Source organism: Schistocerca nitens, chromosome 4 (genome assembly GCF_023898315.1).
Source record: "Schistocerca nitens isolate TAMUIC-IGC-003100 chromosome 4, iqSchNite1.1, whole genome shotgun sequence".
Classification (NCBI taxonomy): Eukaryota; Metazoa; Arthropoda; class Insecta; order Orthoptera; family Acrididae; genus Schistocerca; species Schistocerca nitens.
In genome coordinates, this window is record NC_064617.1 from 687218088 (window position 1) to 687233688 (window position 15601).

A 15601-nucleotide genomic window follows, 5' to 3' on the forward strand; every position below is an offset into this window, starting at 1 on the left:
CCAAATAACTTAACACACACAAAATCAAAGTTTAATAACAATTTCATAATAAATTTGATTTTCCTAGACCAAACTGGAGTCTTGGCCAACTTCATGTAGCACTACACTGCAGTATTAGCATTTTGATAATGTACAGACAACATTAGGCTGTTTCCAGCTTGAGAACATATTGGCAGATGTTTCATGATTTTGCTATCTTGTTGCCAGCTCCAGCAGATCTTCTGATGTAGAGCATTGACTCCACTCCACCTTGTTCTGACACTGTAACATCTACTGCTGCAGGCTCTGGACTCTTGCTGTTTCTCCACTGCATTCCAACTATCATCCTTTATTCCTTTAGAGTTTATATAACTATTATCCAAATATAATATTATTTGTAATAAAAGATGAAGTAGCATAAAATGTCTGGCATGTTGCAACAAAAACTCTCACTAGCTCAGTTATCCTTTCACTTTATTTTCTCTCTCCAGAACACAAGAGAAAATAATGACTTCAATAATATGAATGCGCAAGTGAGACAATAAGTTTTTGTAAGACATTTGTGTTCATTGCTGTGACAGATAATATTCACCTTAAATTTATGTTGTAACTTTGGGAAAGGTGCATTGCTACTTTATTAATCACAAGATGATATTGGATGTGAAGACTGAAGTACATTTTATGACATTTACACCTCCTACACTTTGTGGTAGTTGTTCAGCAAGCCTTTAGTTGATAACAGTTGCGATCTAATGGCACCTCCTAGTACCATACCAACTGTTCATCTCATTTCTTTGCCCATATGGCCTTGGCATTCGAGGCAAACATATTTGTTTCGATGCAGACTCTTTACAGCAATACATCACTATTTTCACCTCAGCCTTCACTGGACATAATTACCCCACCAGACAAGTTCGAAAGCAGATTTCCCAGGCCATCACATCCAATCCTGATACTGCTGATCCCTCCAAAAATCACTTTAGGGCACACCACTGGTCACTCAGTATTATCCTGGTCCGGAATGTATTAATACTGGCAACACACTTTAACAAGGCCATGACTCCCTAAAATCATGCCCTGAAATGAGATCCATTCTATCTGAGATTTTGCCCACCACACCTAGAATAGCCTTTTGACACCCTCCCAATGTCTTCAATATTCTTGTCAACGCTGCACTGCTCCTGTATGTACCCTTCTCCCTACCCTACAGGTACTATCCCTGTGGCTGTTCCTGATGCAAGACTTGCCCTATGTACCCTCCTACCACCAACTATAGTAGTCCTGTAACTGGCAAAACTTTTACTATCGAAGGGAGAGCCACTTGTGAAATGACATGTCATATACCAGCTGTTATGTAAACATGTTTGCCCTTTTATATCAGCATGACTACCACCAAATTATTAGTTAGAATGAATGGGCATAGGCAGAGGATGTATACTGGCAACACACAATTTCCTGTTGCAGAGCATGCTCTACAACATGACAATCATGACCTTGGTGCCTGTTTCACCATATGCACCATAAGGATTCTCCTCCCAGACACCAGTTTCTCAGAACTCCACAGGTGGGAACTAGAGCTACAACATGTTCTTGGTTCTCACCACCCACCTTACCTTAATTTATGTTAATTTCTTCTGTCTCAGTATTTCTTCATAGTAACTACTCTTTTCTCCACCCTGTTTTAGTTTTCTACATATTTCATTGTCTTATTTGTCTATTTTTCGCTGCCCTCCGTGCAACTATGTTACATACAATGCAATTAGCTTCTTAATGTTATTAACTCATGCACGATGTTTAAGCAGTAATCTCTGTCTTGTATACTACCCTGTCTTCCACCTTTAAGCTCTCAGCCGCGCAGGATTAGCCGAGCGGTCTAAGGCGCTGCAGTCGTGGACTGTGCGGCTGATCCCGGCTGAGGTTCGAGTCCTCCCTCGGGCATGGGTGTGTGTGTGTTTGTCCTTAGGATAATTTAGGTTAAGTAGTGTGTAATCTTAGGGACTGATGACCATAGCAGTTAAGTCCCATAAGATTTCACACACATTTGAACTTTTTTTTTTAAGCTCTCAGGTTTTCAAATCTCATCCAATGCAGTCCCCAACAATTAGTCTTTCCTTCTCATCCCATCCGGGAAGTCTCCCCTGATCCACTGTTCTGGGCGACTTTCCCAAAATCTGCTCCTTTTTCTAGACCTCTCCAGTCCTTTTCCTTCAGCTCTCTTCCTTCCCCTTCAACCCTTGTGCCTCAAGTAGCAGCCACTGGCTCTGAAAGCTTGCCTAATTATAAGTTTCTTTTATGTGTGTGTTCTGCTGCCACTTGGTAAGAAGATTTTTTGTCTGTCTTTTTTTTGCCTATGTACATATAAAAAGTAATCTAGAAGTAGTTATCATAATTGTCAGTTTGAGTACAGTAGTACTAGTCATGTGTGTATTGTGGGCTAAAATTCCACTGGGACGATGGTATTGGGGAATGTAATGGTGAACTCAATGAGGATCTCCCTTGGAACTGCAGGCTTTGAATAAAAGACAAGACAGTTGCCAAGTAGGAGGCAAAGATTTATGTCCTTCAGGCTGAATTAGATCACACAAAATTTGAAACAGATAGTTTGTAGGGGGGGAAATGACTGGAACTGAGTAAAAGTAACAACTAATGGGTGGAAGGAAAACAGCTCTTCAACTTCTTCTACCACATATGAGCTTGTAATATCTGGTAAATTTCGCTTTTTACCTGAAGTAGAAGAGGAAAGCCCTCATTTAGCTGTTGATCACAGTTGGGTGTAGCAGACTTAAAGCAGAGGAACTAAGTTAATGCTGGTAACAAAAGAGATGGGGGAAGAAATTAGTCTTGCTGCTTGGTAGTAGCAATGACAGGGCTGTAGACCAGATTGTACTGGACAAATTAGGAATAGGGTACCAGGTGACAAGTTTTGTGAAGCCAAGTGACACAGGATGTAAGGAATAGTCTTAAATGAAAACAACATGGCTAAAGACAAAAATTACAGCATTAGGGGTGACCTCAATGGAAAAGGAGTAGAAACTTTACACAGAAGTGTCAGTTTTTTTGGGGTCCTGGAGTGCCATGACTGATCCTGGGTAAACACTGCTGTGAGCTGTGTTAGCACAGCTGAGCAGCCTGCTGCTGACTGAACTGAAATCTCATATGAGCGCAGTACCCTTTGCTACAGTTTCAAGATGTGGATATATTAGACATGTCCTACACCTGAAAAATAGGGGTAAAGATAGGTTGGCTGAGTGCCTTGCTGAAAATTTACAGGGACACTGACATCCAAAGCAAGATCCTTGGTGTCAGTGGTGACAGAAGGGTACCTTTCGTAGGTTAGAGTCAGGAATTTGGGCACCCTGTTGTGAAAGTAGGTAAAACAACACAAGAACCCACAAAATGCTTAAGAATGCACAGAACAGTAAGGTTAGCTTATTTCATCAGGATATTACAGGATTGACCAATAGGGTAGAAGAGCATCTTGTCTGTTTGGAAGATTTGGAGAGCTCTGAAAACAGCATTGGAGAAGCTAAATATAAAAGGTCACACCATAACATCTTACTCATGTACAACTAATATAGGGAAACAAGTTGTTACACAGAGACAGTATACAAGTTCAGAAACATCGACACAAGTACATTTACTAGTGACCAGCACAGAGAAGTATGTGCTTGTGAATTAACACTGAAAAAAGTCCACTTTTAATAGTAACTGTGTATAGATCCCCACAGGGAAATTTTGAACTGTTTTGAGGAATGTGGATTCCCTATTATGCTATCTCAAACAATGGAAAATCCAGGATGGAGCTATTATGCTTTCTGTCAGACAGCAACCAGAGGTTAATAGTCTGTTGTGATTGCAATGTAGATTTTTCCAAGGGATTCTGATATGAAAAGTCATCTGGAAACCTTATTTGCACTCTAAAATTTGATCCCAATAATTAACTCTCTAACATAGGTGGTTAAAGACAGTAGGACCCTAAATGATAACACTTTATTTGATGCACCTCAAAACAAGAAAACAACTATATACCCGTACCAAATATTGTCTCTGATCATGATCCACAGATATGATAAATGAAATAGTGCCTTAGAGTATAGATACTCAGTTCAAATTAATTAGAATAATATTGGTTCCAGGAGAAACACTTTTAAAAATTGTTTACAAGAGATGACCTGGGACAAAATTTATTATGAACCAAATACTTACATAAAATTTAATCTGTTCCATGATAAATACACATCTTTTTGAAAATAGATTTCCACATTAGCTAATCAGAAAGGACATTAAATAGCCATGTAGGACACCATGGATCAGTAGAGCGATTAAAGTATCTTCTGAAAGGGAAAGGGAATTGTATGGGTTGATAAGAACAAGTAAAGATCGTGTCATAGTTGCACACTACAAAAAGTATTCACAATTATGAAGATAAGTTATTAAAAAATCAAGTAACATGCACATTATGTGAGAAATCGGTGCTTCTGACAACAGACTTATGACTACATGGAGTCAGTTACAAGTAGCAGATATGTTTGATAATAATTTCTTTAATGTAGTAGAAAATATAGGGGACAAACAGTTCAAGAGAAAAATCGTATGGAGGCTTCTCCCACTTCTCCTTCTGAAATTCCTATACAATAAGCATGATCTTTTCTGGAATGTGTAGTGCATTACCAGCTGAGGGCATTTTTCCAGAGAGTTTGAAATATGCCATTGGTAAACCCCTCTATCAGAAAGGTGATAGGAGAGATGTCAGTAACTACTGACCCATTTTACTACTGACATCATTTTCCAAAATTTTTGAGAATGTTATGTATTCTCGAATAGTATCCCACCTAATCAACAACACAGTAAATCACAGTCTGGACTTCAGAAAAGTTGCTCAACTAAATATGCCATTTATACATTAACTCACCAAATTTCAGGAGTGCTAAATAACAAAAGAGTACCAATTGGTATTTTTTGCAACCTATCTTGGGCATTTGACTGCATGAATGACAGTATTCTCCTCAATAACCTGAGGTTTTATGAAATTTGTGTTTTAGTCAATCAGTGGATAATGTCATACCTCACTAAAAGAAAGCCGAAAGCTATACGTAATAACTCAACCAATGTAAGCATGGGGGTTTCTTCTGATGGGGGAGCTCAACCTTATATCCACTATTGTTCCTCATATATGTAAACAACTTTCTACCCAACATAAAACAAGCAGAATTAGTTATTTTTGCACGTGACACTAGTATTGTAATCCATCCAAACATACATATAGCAACAGAAGAAATGATAAAGATTGAAGTTTTACTGAATGGTTTTCTGTGAATGGTCTCAACCTCAGTTTCAAAAAGACACATCATTTTCTGTTCTGTGTTTGTAGAGTTACCACATCAATGAGAAGTGTAACACATAGTAAGGAAATAACAACTACCGTATTTACTCGAGTCTAAGCCGCACTCGAATCTAAGCCGCACCTGAAAAATGAGACTCGAAATCAAGGGAAAAAAATTTCCCGAATCTAAGCCGCACCTGAAATTTGAGACTCGAAATTCAAGGGGAGAGAAAAGTTTTAGGCCGTGTCTCCAAATCGAAACAAAGTTGGTCCACTGTAATATGAGTCAATTTAGGTCGAATGAATGACGATACAGCTACAGTAGTTTGGTTCGAGTCGTAAGCTTAGCAGTTAAGCTTTACCAGGTAGCCATTGCTATGCGTCTGGCGCTCCGTCCGTATTTATACGGGTACCCTTCCTTTTTCACATGCTTCGTCTGCATTGAATTAATTGCTTATTTTTCTTTGATCTGATAAGCGCAGTTTTCTTTGTTATAGGTGTTTACGTCACTCTACGCTGAAAATGCATTACTGTACTGTGTCATGCATTGTTTGTCGTACTCTGATACTGCGTGTTTACGGCCTGTCGCCGCTCGCGGCATGGCTTGCTTTGGGGGTGCGCGCCACCGCCGCTTACGATAATAAAAAAAAAGAGAGGAATCGTCTCTTTAGCGAAACAATGGCAAGAGACAGGTACTTGTTGTTACTTACACTGCTGCTTTCTTTGATAATGATCAACAAGAACCAAATAATAGACTGCGTATGATAGAAGATGTTCTGAACGAGAGTTTAGCGAAAATTTTTCTCCGTTTGAAAATCTTTGCAGGCGTCTCTTTAGTACATTACATTCTGCACAGAAATTAGAGTCATCTTAGATTTAAAAATCTTGTCAATTTCCTCGCTTCATTTCTTACTGTATCACTGTTTAGCATAAGAATAATACGAATATAAACGTGACATGATATGTATATTCTTCCGCGTTTGCTGTTGTCTCACTCTAGTTTTGTGGTTTATTACGCAGACAGGATTTAAATGAGATAGCGGCAAAAATGGTTCAAATGGCTCTGAGCACTATGGGACTTAACATCTGCGGTCATCAGTCCCCTAGAACTTATAACTACTTAAACCTAACTAACCTAAGGACATCACACACATCCATGCCCGAGGCAGGATTCGAACCTGCGACCGTAGCAGTCGCGCGGTTCCGGACTGCGCGACTAGAACCGCTAGATAACCGGCAGATAACAGTAAACACGAAACAATACATGGCAAAATGTTTATATTCGTATTATTCTTATGGTGACGAGAATACTGCATGTGATTCACAATTTATAAAAGTTCCTATTAGCGACCATCTCTTCTCACAGATAGGAAAAAATTTAGAACGTAGAGTTGGCCATATTGATAAACATCCTAAACATTCTTGCCAGTCGGGTTTTCATAGTACATTGAAATGCTGTTACATTCGAAGATGAACAATACGGAATTTGTGTTTACTTCGTTGGATAATGTATGAAAATGCAGTGGTCGAAACTCGGCGCGGAGAAAAAAAGCTTGTCTTACACCTTTTTTTTTTTTTTTAATTTATTTACGGACGCAGAGGTTTTGGCGCCAGTATTTATCTTTGTGCCTACAAAGCATGCGCTACGTATATTCGACGGCAGAACTAAGTTGTGGCGGCACCCACCGACATTTTTAAGAACTTCCGCTATCTTTGCACTCGATTCTAAGCCGCAGGCAGTTGTTTTGATTACAAAAACCGGAAAAAAAGTGCGGCTTTGATTCGAGTAAATACGGTAGGGTGGAAACGCCACAAAAATATAGGTATCCATATTAATGAGAATTTAAACTGGAAAAATACATTTTGGAACTCCTAAAACAACTTGGTTCAGCCACATTTGCATCTCAAATCATTGTAAACCTCTGAGAGACACACACAAATCAGGAAGTTGATATATTTTGCAAATTTTCATTTAGTAATGTCATGTGAAATAATGTTCTGGGATAAATCAACTTTAAGAAAGAAAGTGTCCATTGCTCAGGAATGTGCTTTAAGAATAATATGTGGTTCTCACCCGCAATAATCTTGTCGACATCTGCTTGAGGTGCTTGGTATTTTGACTACTGCCTCACAATATATTTAGCCCATCATGAAGTTTGTTGTAAATAACCTGCTGCAATTCAAAAGGAACAATGATGTACACAATCACTACATCATAAGAAAAAATGACCTTAATTTCTCCACTTTAAGGTTATATTTAGCACAAAAAGAGGTGCACAATGCTGCTGCCAAATTTTTTGATTACTTACCCAGTGATATAAAATGTCTGACAGACAGCAAAATAAAATTTGAAAACAAATGAAAAAAAGTTTCTCTTTGGCAACTCCTCCTATTCCATAGAAGAATGTCTGTTATTGTAATATGAAATAGTTGTGGGTAGGAATTATTACCTCACAACAGTACTAAAAAAATTGTAGATGATCAGCGTGTAGCCATATTTACATGTGAATGAGTAATGTGAATGTAAAATGGCTTGTGGTCATACTGCTAGAGTCATCATTGACCAGTTCATTGTCTAGCCTGTAGATGCATGAAATGACATATTATTGCATATCTGAACTGTCTCTTTATTGCATTTGCCTAAGGAATTATCTGCAAATAAATAGCAAGCCCATGGCTGTACGGTATGCAATCTTTGTACACACAAAATGTATCTGAACTAAAAATTGTTTCTTGTTGCTAAGATAAGAGCAACACAAGAACACACACAAAAATCATAAAGCTCTCTAATGGCTCGGAATATTCACCACTGATATTAGCGTCTCAGGTGGCTGACCCAGAAATCTGATTGACAGCTGCACAATAACGATACTGATACTCGCATGCACACAACAAAACTCTTACTTTGCACTGCACTACACTGAAAGAGAAACTGAAGTGCAGCCACTACAGACTTGGGTTGGGACTGTGAGTGGCATAGGGAAGAACTATGATGTTGTGGAGGTTGGGTGGGCAATGGAGCACCACTTTAGGAGAGGTGAGAACTATCTTGGATAGGCTGTGGGTCATTTCAGGGCATGATGGTAGGTAATCGGAGCCCTGGCAAAGGATGTGGTTCAGTTGTTCCAGTCTAGGGTGGTACTATGTGATGAAGGGGACACTCCTTTGTGGCTGGTTCATGGAGGCTGTGGGAAGACTAGGGGAAATGGCCCAGGAGATCCGTTAGCGGACTGGATGGGGGGACGGGGAGGGGGGGTGGGGGGGAGTGTAGTGCCTGTATGTAAAGACCTTGGTGAGACCCTCAGCATACTGGGCATGGGAGTTTTTGTCACTGCAGATATGCTGTCCCTTGGTGTTCAGGCTACGTGGGACCAATTTTTTGGTGTGAAAGGGATGAAAGCTGTCAAAATGCAGGTACTTTTGGTGGTTGGTGGGTTTAATGTGGACAGAGGTGCAAATGGAGCCATCAAAGAGGAAAATGTCAACTTCTAGAAAGGTGGCCAGCTGGGTTGAGGAGGACCTGCTGAAGCAGATGGGAGAGACATTGAGGTTGTGAAGGAATGAAGTGAAGGTGTCTTGGCCCTGAGTCCAGATCATGCAGATATCATCAATGAACCTGAACCAGACTAGGGGTTTGGCGTTTTGGGAAGTTACATAGGTCTCCTTTAGATGGCCCATAAACATGTTGGCGTAGGAGGGTGCCATGTGGCTGCCCATGGATGTACCGTGGATTTGTTTGTATACCGTCCCTTCAAAGGAGGAATAGTAGTAGGTTAGGATAAAGTTAGAATGATGTATGAGGGATGAGGTAGTGGGACTGGAGTCTGAAGGAAGTTGGTAGAGGTAGTGTTCAATAGTGGTAAGATCATGGACATGAAGGATGAATAAAATCTTCTCAGCTTTCAAGCCACGTCAGTTCGAATAAAATTTTTGAGCTTTCGATGGCTAGCTCCGCCATCGTTGTCAATACTAACACTATTGACTGCTGGGGCTGGCACTATTTCCTGCTTATATACCTACAATTATGGCCCCTGGCACCAGACTGGGCCAAAACAATGCATACCCAGAAGGTGAGTTGGGCAGCTCTTAGCAGCTATGGCCCACCTAAGGACCGAGTAACATCAGGCAGCATGAGGGGCAGGTGCCACATTTGAAACTGCCACTCCCGCCTCCCTACAAGTATTAAGCATCCGTTGTAGCTTCCTTTTGACATCCACAGCATGCACCCATGCCTTACTCAGTCAGTAACCCTGGTCTCTGTTGAAATTCTTGCTGTTCATTCTAATCTCAGCTGCTCCTTTTATAATGGATACCCAGTATGTTGACACATGAGCCAAGACTGGCATGTTTTCAAACTGTGTTTTATGTTCATTTTTGAGGCTGTGCTCAGCTACGGTCGACTTTTCAAGCTCCCCTTGCTTGATATGTCTCTGACGCTTAGTACTATGCTCTGCAACTGTGTGAATTGTCTGGCCTATATAGATGCTGCCACACTCTCAAGGAATACCATACACATGAAGAGCTATGTCATCTTTAACAGGATGCATCATATCTTGTATCTTGAGGGTGGGCCAGAACACTGGTCTCAATCCATGTCTCTGCAGTACGTGTCCTAACTTGCTGCTCATTGCCCCACAGTTTGGCAGGAAATCTGTCAGCTTGGCTTCTTCTGCTGATCCACAAAGCGTCCTCCTTTGATGACACCTGAAAGCATTTTCAATGTCTCTTTTGCTGTAGCCATTCTCCATGAATACGTGCCCAAGTGCTGCAATTCAGATTGCTGGTGGTAGTCATCAGAAATAACTTCAGCTCTGTGTAGTAATGTGTGCTGGACCGTCTTCTTGTGTACAGGGTGGTGAAAGCTACCAGCGTTCAAATATCGATCAGTGTGTGTTAGTTCCCTATACACTGAATGACCAAGCCAGCCTCCTGCCTTCCACTCAACTAAAACATCTGAGAACGGTAGCTTGCCATCCTTCTCCATCTCGATGGTAAATTTAATATGGGGTAGGACACCATTCACAAGATCCCTGAACTGCTGCAGTTTATTTTTACCATCAGGCCATATCAGGAAGGTATCATTGACATACTAAGGAAGCAAGACAGACACAACACCACAGATTTCAGATCCTGCTCCTGAAAGTGCTCCATGAAGAAATTTGTGACTGCAGGAAACAATGGTGAGACCATTGCTGTGCCATCCGTCATTTCATAATATTTGTCATGGTACAAGAAGTACGTTGTCGTTAGAACATTACAGAACAACTTTTCAATTCCAGGTGGAAACCTTTGGACCAAAAGCTCCAGCGTGTCTTGTACTGGCACCCTCATATAAAGTGGCACCACGTACAGACTAACCATTATGTCATTTTGACCTATTTTCATTTTCCTTGAGCGTTTCAACAAATGGCTGCAAGTTCACAACTTGGTGTTCACAATGATCCAATTTTGGCACTAATGATCCTGCAATATGTTTTGCCAGTCTCTAGATGGGCGAGCTGATTGTACTAACAGTGGGCCGAAGAGGAACATGTTCCTTATGTATCTTAGGCAGTCCATAAAGCCTGGGAGGTCTGATGGTGTGAGGCACTAATTTGTTCACTACTTCATCTGGTAAACCAGATTCCTTTAATAAATTCCCTGTCTTCCTAACTATATCCTGTGTCAGATCACAACTAAACTTCTGGTATGCATCATCTTCTAATAAATGTAGCACCTCCAGGTGGTAGCCTTCAGTGTTCAAAACAGCGGTGGTATTTCATTTGTTGGCAAGCAAGTGGGAGACTGCTGGAAAAACTGCACAAAAAGAAATCACATCTGCTGAATTATTTAGCATCTTTGCAATGCTACTTGGACAAGGAAGTAATTCCTTGCTTTGCTGCAGTGTACAGAATTTTGAAGAGGACAATTCATGCCATTGTGAGACAGTGGATATGGCAGACAAGATATGAGCTTGATTTTAATGCCAGAAACCTGTTTGATTGTCATCAACTTTGTTGCCATTTGACTGGGAATGGGTGGATGTGGCCACTGCAGCACAACAGCATGCTAGTTTATGCAAGACAATGTCTAAGCAATGTCACAAGTCTGACTGCTTAACTTGTGGAGGAACTGACATGGATAATGATAAGGTCAACAGAACAATTGTTATTCTCTCCAAACAAAAACTGAACAATGGCTATGTGACAGTCCCACCATGTCTGCCAATTTTGCAGATTATTAGTGTAATAGAGCAGTGCATTTGGCATCTCTGCATGATGCAGCTGAGTATGTCAGACTAACCACCAGCCATATATTTTCAAAAGCTGAGCCACCAGAATCAAATATTAGTCAGGAGGACCAATGTGGCTTACGCTTATCTTGTCTTGAATTCTGACGAAGGAAATGCATTGTGGTTCTGAACACTGAAGGCCTGAAGATGCTACACTTATTACATGATGACGCATACCGGAAGCTTAGTCGTGATCAGAGACAGGCTGTAGTCAAGAAGACAGAGAAATTATTAAAGGAATTTGGTTTACCAGATGAATTGGTGAACAAATTACTGTCTCATGCTGCCAGACCTCCCAGGCTTTATGGACTGCCAAAGATACATAAGGACCATGTTCCTCTTCGGCCCACTGTTAGTGCAATCAGCTCGCCCATCTAGAGACTGGCAAAACATATTGCAGGATTATTAGCGCCAAAACAGGATCATTGTGAACACCAAGTTGTGAACTTGCAGCCATTTGTTGAAATGCTCAAGGAAAATGAAAATAGGTCAAAATGACATAATGGTTAGTCTGTACGTGGTGCCACTTAATATGAGGGTGCCAGTACAAGACACGCTGGATCTTTTGGCCCCAAGGTTTCCACCTGGAATTGCAAAGATGTTCTGTCATGCTCTGACAACATACTTCTTGTACCATAACAAATATTATGACATGATGGATGGCACAGCATGGTCTCACCATTGTTTCCTGCAGTCACAAATTTCTTCATGGAGCACTTTCAGGAGAAGGCTCTGAACTTTGTGGTGTTGTCTGTCATGCTTCCTTAGTATGTCAATGATACCTTCCTGATATGGCCTGATGGTAAAAATAAACTGCAGTAGTTCAGGGATCTTGTGAATGGTGTCCTACCCAACATTAAATTTACCATCGAGATGGAGAAGGATGGCAAGCTACCGTTCTCAGATGTTTTAGTTGAGTGGAAGGCAGGAGGCTGGCTTGGTCATTCAGTGTATAGGAAACTGGCACACACTGACTGATATTTGAACGCCAGTAGCTTTCACCACCCTGTACACAAGAAAACGGTCCTGAACACATTACTACACAGAGCTAAAGTTATTTCTGATGACTACCACCTGCAGTCTGAATTGCAGCACTTGGGCACGTATTCAGGGAGAATGGCTACAGCAAAAGAGACATTGCAAATGCTTTAGAGTGTCATCAAAGAAGGATGCTTTGTGAATCAGCAGAAGAAGCCAAACTGATGGCTTTCCCGCCATACTGTGGGGCAATGAGCAGCAAGTTAGGACATGTACTGCGGAGACATGGATTGAGACCAGTGTTCCGGCCCACCCTCAAGATACAGGATGCACTCTGTTAAAGATGAGAAAGCTCTTCATGTGTACAGTGTCCTTGAGAGTGTGGCAGCATCTATATAGGCCAGACAATTCACACAGTTGCAGAGCATTGTACTGAGCATAAGAGACATATTGAGCAAAGGGAGCTTGAAAAGTCGAATGTAGCTGTGCACAGCCTCAAAAATGAACATAAAATACAGTTTGAGAACATGCCAGTCTTAGCTCATGTGTCAACATACTGGGTCTCCATTACAAAAGAAGTGGCTGAGATTAGAATGAACAGCAACAGTTTCAACAGAGACTGGGGTTACACACTGAATAGGGCATGGGGGCAGGCTTTGGATGTCAAAAGGAAGCAACAATTGATGCTTAACACTTGTAGGGAGGCGGGAGTGGAAGTTTCAGATGTGACGCCAGCTTCTCATACCATCCGACGTCACTCAGTCCTGCAGCAGGCCGGAGCTGCTGTGAGCTGCCCAACTGACTTGCACACACATTGTTTTGGTCCTCTTTGTTTGGTGCCAGGGACTGTAATTGTAGCTATATAAGCAGGAAATAGTGCCTGCCCTGGCAGTTAGTAGTTTTATTCCTGACGATGATGGCGAAGCTAGCCATCAAAAGATCAAAAATTTTATTCAAATTGACACAGCTTGAAAACCAAGAAGATTTTATTCATTCATGCTGCCATGAGAGACTTGGAGGACATGGGGGATGTTGGTGTGTAGGGGATGGCATCAACAGTGATGCGTAGGATCCAGGAGGCAAAGGCCTGGGGATGATGGAGTCAATGAAGGAAGTGCTATCTTAGACATGGGAGGCTAGATTATGGGCAGTTGGTTGGAAGTGTTGGTCATAGAGGACAAAAATTCTTTCAGTTGGGGCACAATAACCAGCCATGATGGGTCATCCATGATTTTTGGATTTGTGGATTTTGGGGCAGGGTGTCATAGGTGTGAGGAGGGAAATGGGATCTTGTGAGAGGTTCTGGGAAGGGCCTATGGCTTTAAGCAGGGATTGGAGATTGTGTTGGCTTTCTGGGATGTGATCACTCTGGAAGAGTTTACAGGTGGAGGAGTCAGATGATTAGCAGAGGCCTTCTGCCAGGTAGTCATTGCGATACATAACAACAGTGGTGGAACCTTTGTTTGCAGGTAGGGTGATTAGATCAGGATTTGTTTTAAGGTTCTGTATGGCTATTCTTTCTTCTGCTGAAAGGTTTGTGTTCTGAGAAAGGGACCTGGGGAAGGATAGTGAAGCAAAGTCAGAAGTAAGGAATTGCTGGAAGGGGGTGGGAGATCACAGTTGGATAGTGCTATGGACTGGAGAGGCAAGATTTAATGTTGGAATTAAGTTGGTTTTGGTTGAAATAATTGGCAGCAGGGAAGTGCTTACATTGCAGGACCAGGAGAGGGATAGTATATCTTTGACAATTTCAGCATGTTTAAATTTGGGTATAGGGCTAAAGGTGAGGTCTTTGGATGGGACTGAAACTTCTGTGGAGCTGAGGGTTTTGGTGGAAGGATTGACAACAGTATTATGGGAATGTTTTGGCTCTGGATTTGGTGGAGTGCTGGTAGGGAGCTTTGGAGGGTGTGGCAAGTGAAGGTCAGCTAGGCAGTATTTAAGTGCTATGAGAGTTGGACAAGGAAGATCACTGTGGGTAGGACAGGGGTTGGATAGTGGTGCCGCAGGGCACCAGTAGGATGTAAGCAAGTTGGATAACTTATGGAGGTGGTGTCAGGAATGCTCCTCCAGGTGCTGGAGAGCAAGGGATTCAATTTCAAAGATGTAATGTATGAAGCAGGGATTGCACAGTGATAATATCTTGTGGAGGGAACAGGGGTGGTCCTGGGATGCCTGTGCTATGGACATTTGTTTTTGCAGTACCAATTTTGTTAGGGCAGGGACTGGCAGAATCTAAAAAGGTGAAGGTTGTTGTGAAAGGCGGGGTGGGATCCAGAGAGAAGAATTTTTATGTTTAGGCCATTTGGGGATATGGTTCAGGCAGCATATGAGACATAGGATGTGGGATTGGGTTTTAGCCTGACAGGCACTATTCCCCAGATCTAGTCTGCAAACAGATCTCCCATACTATTCCCCCTTACACCCACAATCCACCCATCTTCTCCAAGAACCAGCCACAAAGGAGTGCCCCTTCATCACACAATACCACCCAGGAGATGAACAACTGAACCACATCACTTGCCAGGGCTCTGATGACCTTCCATCATGCCAAGATGAGAGACATCCTATCCAAAAATCCTTCCTGCCCCTCCTAAAGTAGTGTTGCATTGCAACCTCGGAAGCATCTTAGTCGATCCCTATGCCACTCCCAATCCCAATCCCAACCCCAACCCCAACCACTTGCCACAAGGATTGTAACTCTGTGGAAGACCCAACTGCAAGACCTGCTCAATCTACCCATCCAGCACTTCCTGTTCCAGTCCTGTCACTGGTTTATCCTTCCATATCAGGGATCGGCTACCTGTGAAAGCAGCTGCAATCACTGCAGCTGAAAACACTGCACAGATTTTTATGTTGGTATGACTACCAACCAACTGTCCACCAGCATGAATGACTACTGCCAAACTGTGGCCAAAGCAAATTAGATTACACCATGGCACTACATGCAGCTGAACATTGCATGCTTGATTTAAATGGCTGCTTCACTACCTGAGCCATCTGAATGCCCCCCCCCCCCCTCCACCACCAACTTTTCTTAATTGTACAGT

General features: G+C 41.9%; 1 protein-coding gene across 1 annotated transcript in view; it reads left to right on the forward strand.

Annotated features, from left to right (window-relative positions):
• Positions 1–15601, forward strand: part of LOC126252989 (uncharacterized) — a 999773-nt gene that overhangs the window by 912099 nt on the left and 72073 nt on the right. The gene's annotated exons all lie outside the window — the stretch shown is intronic.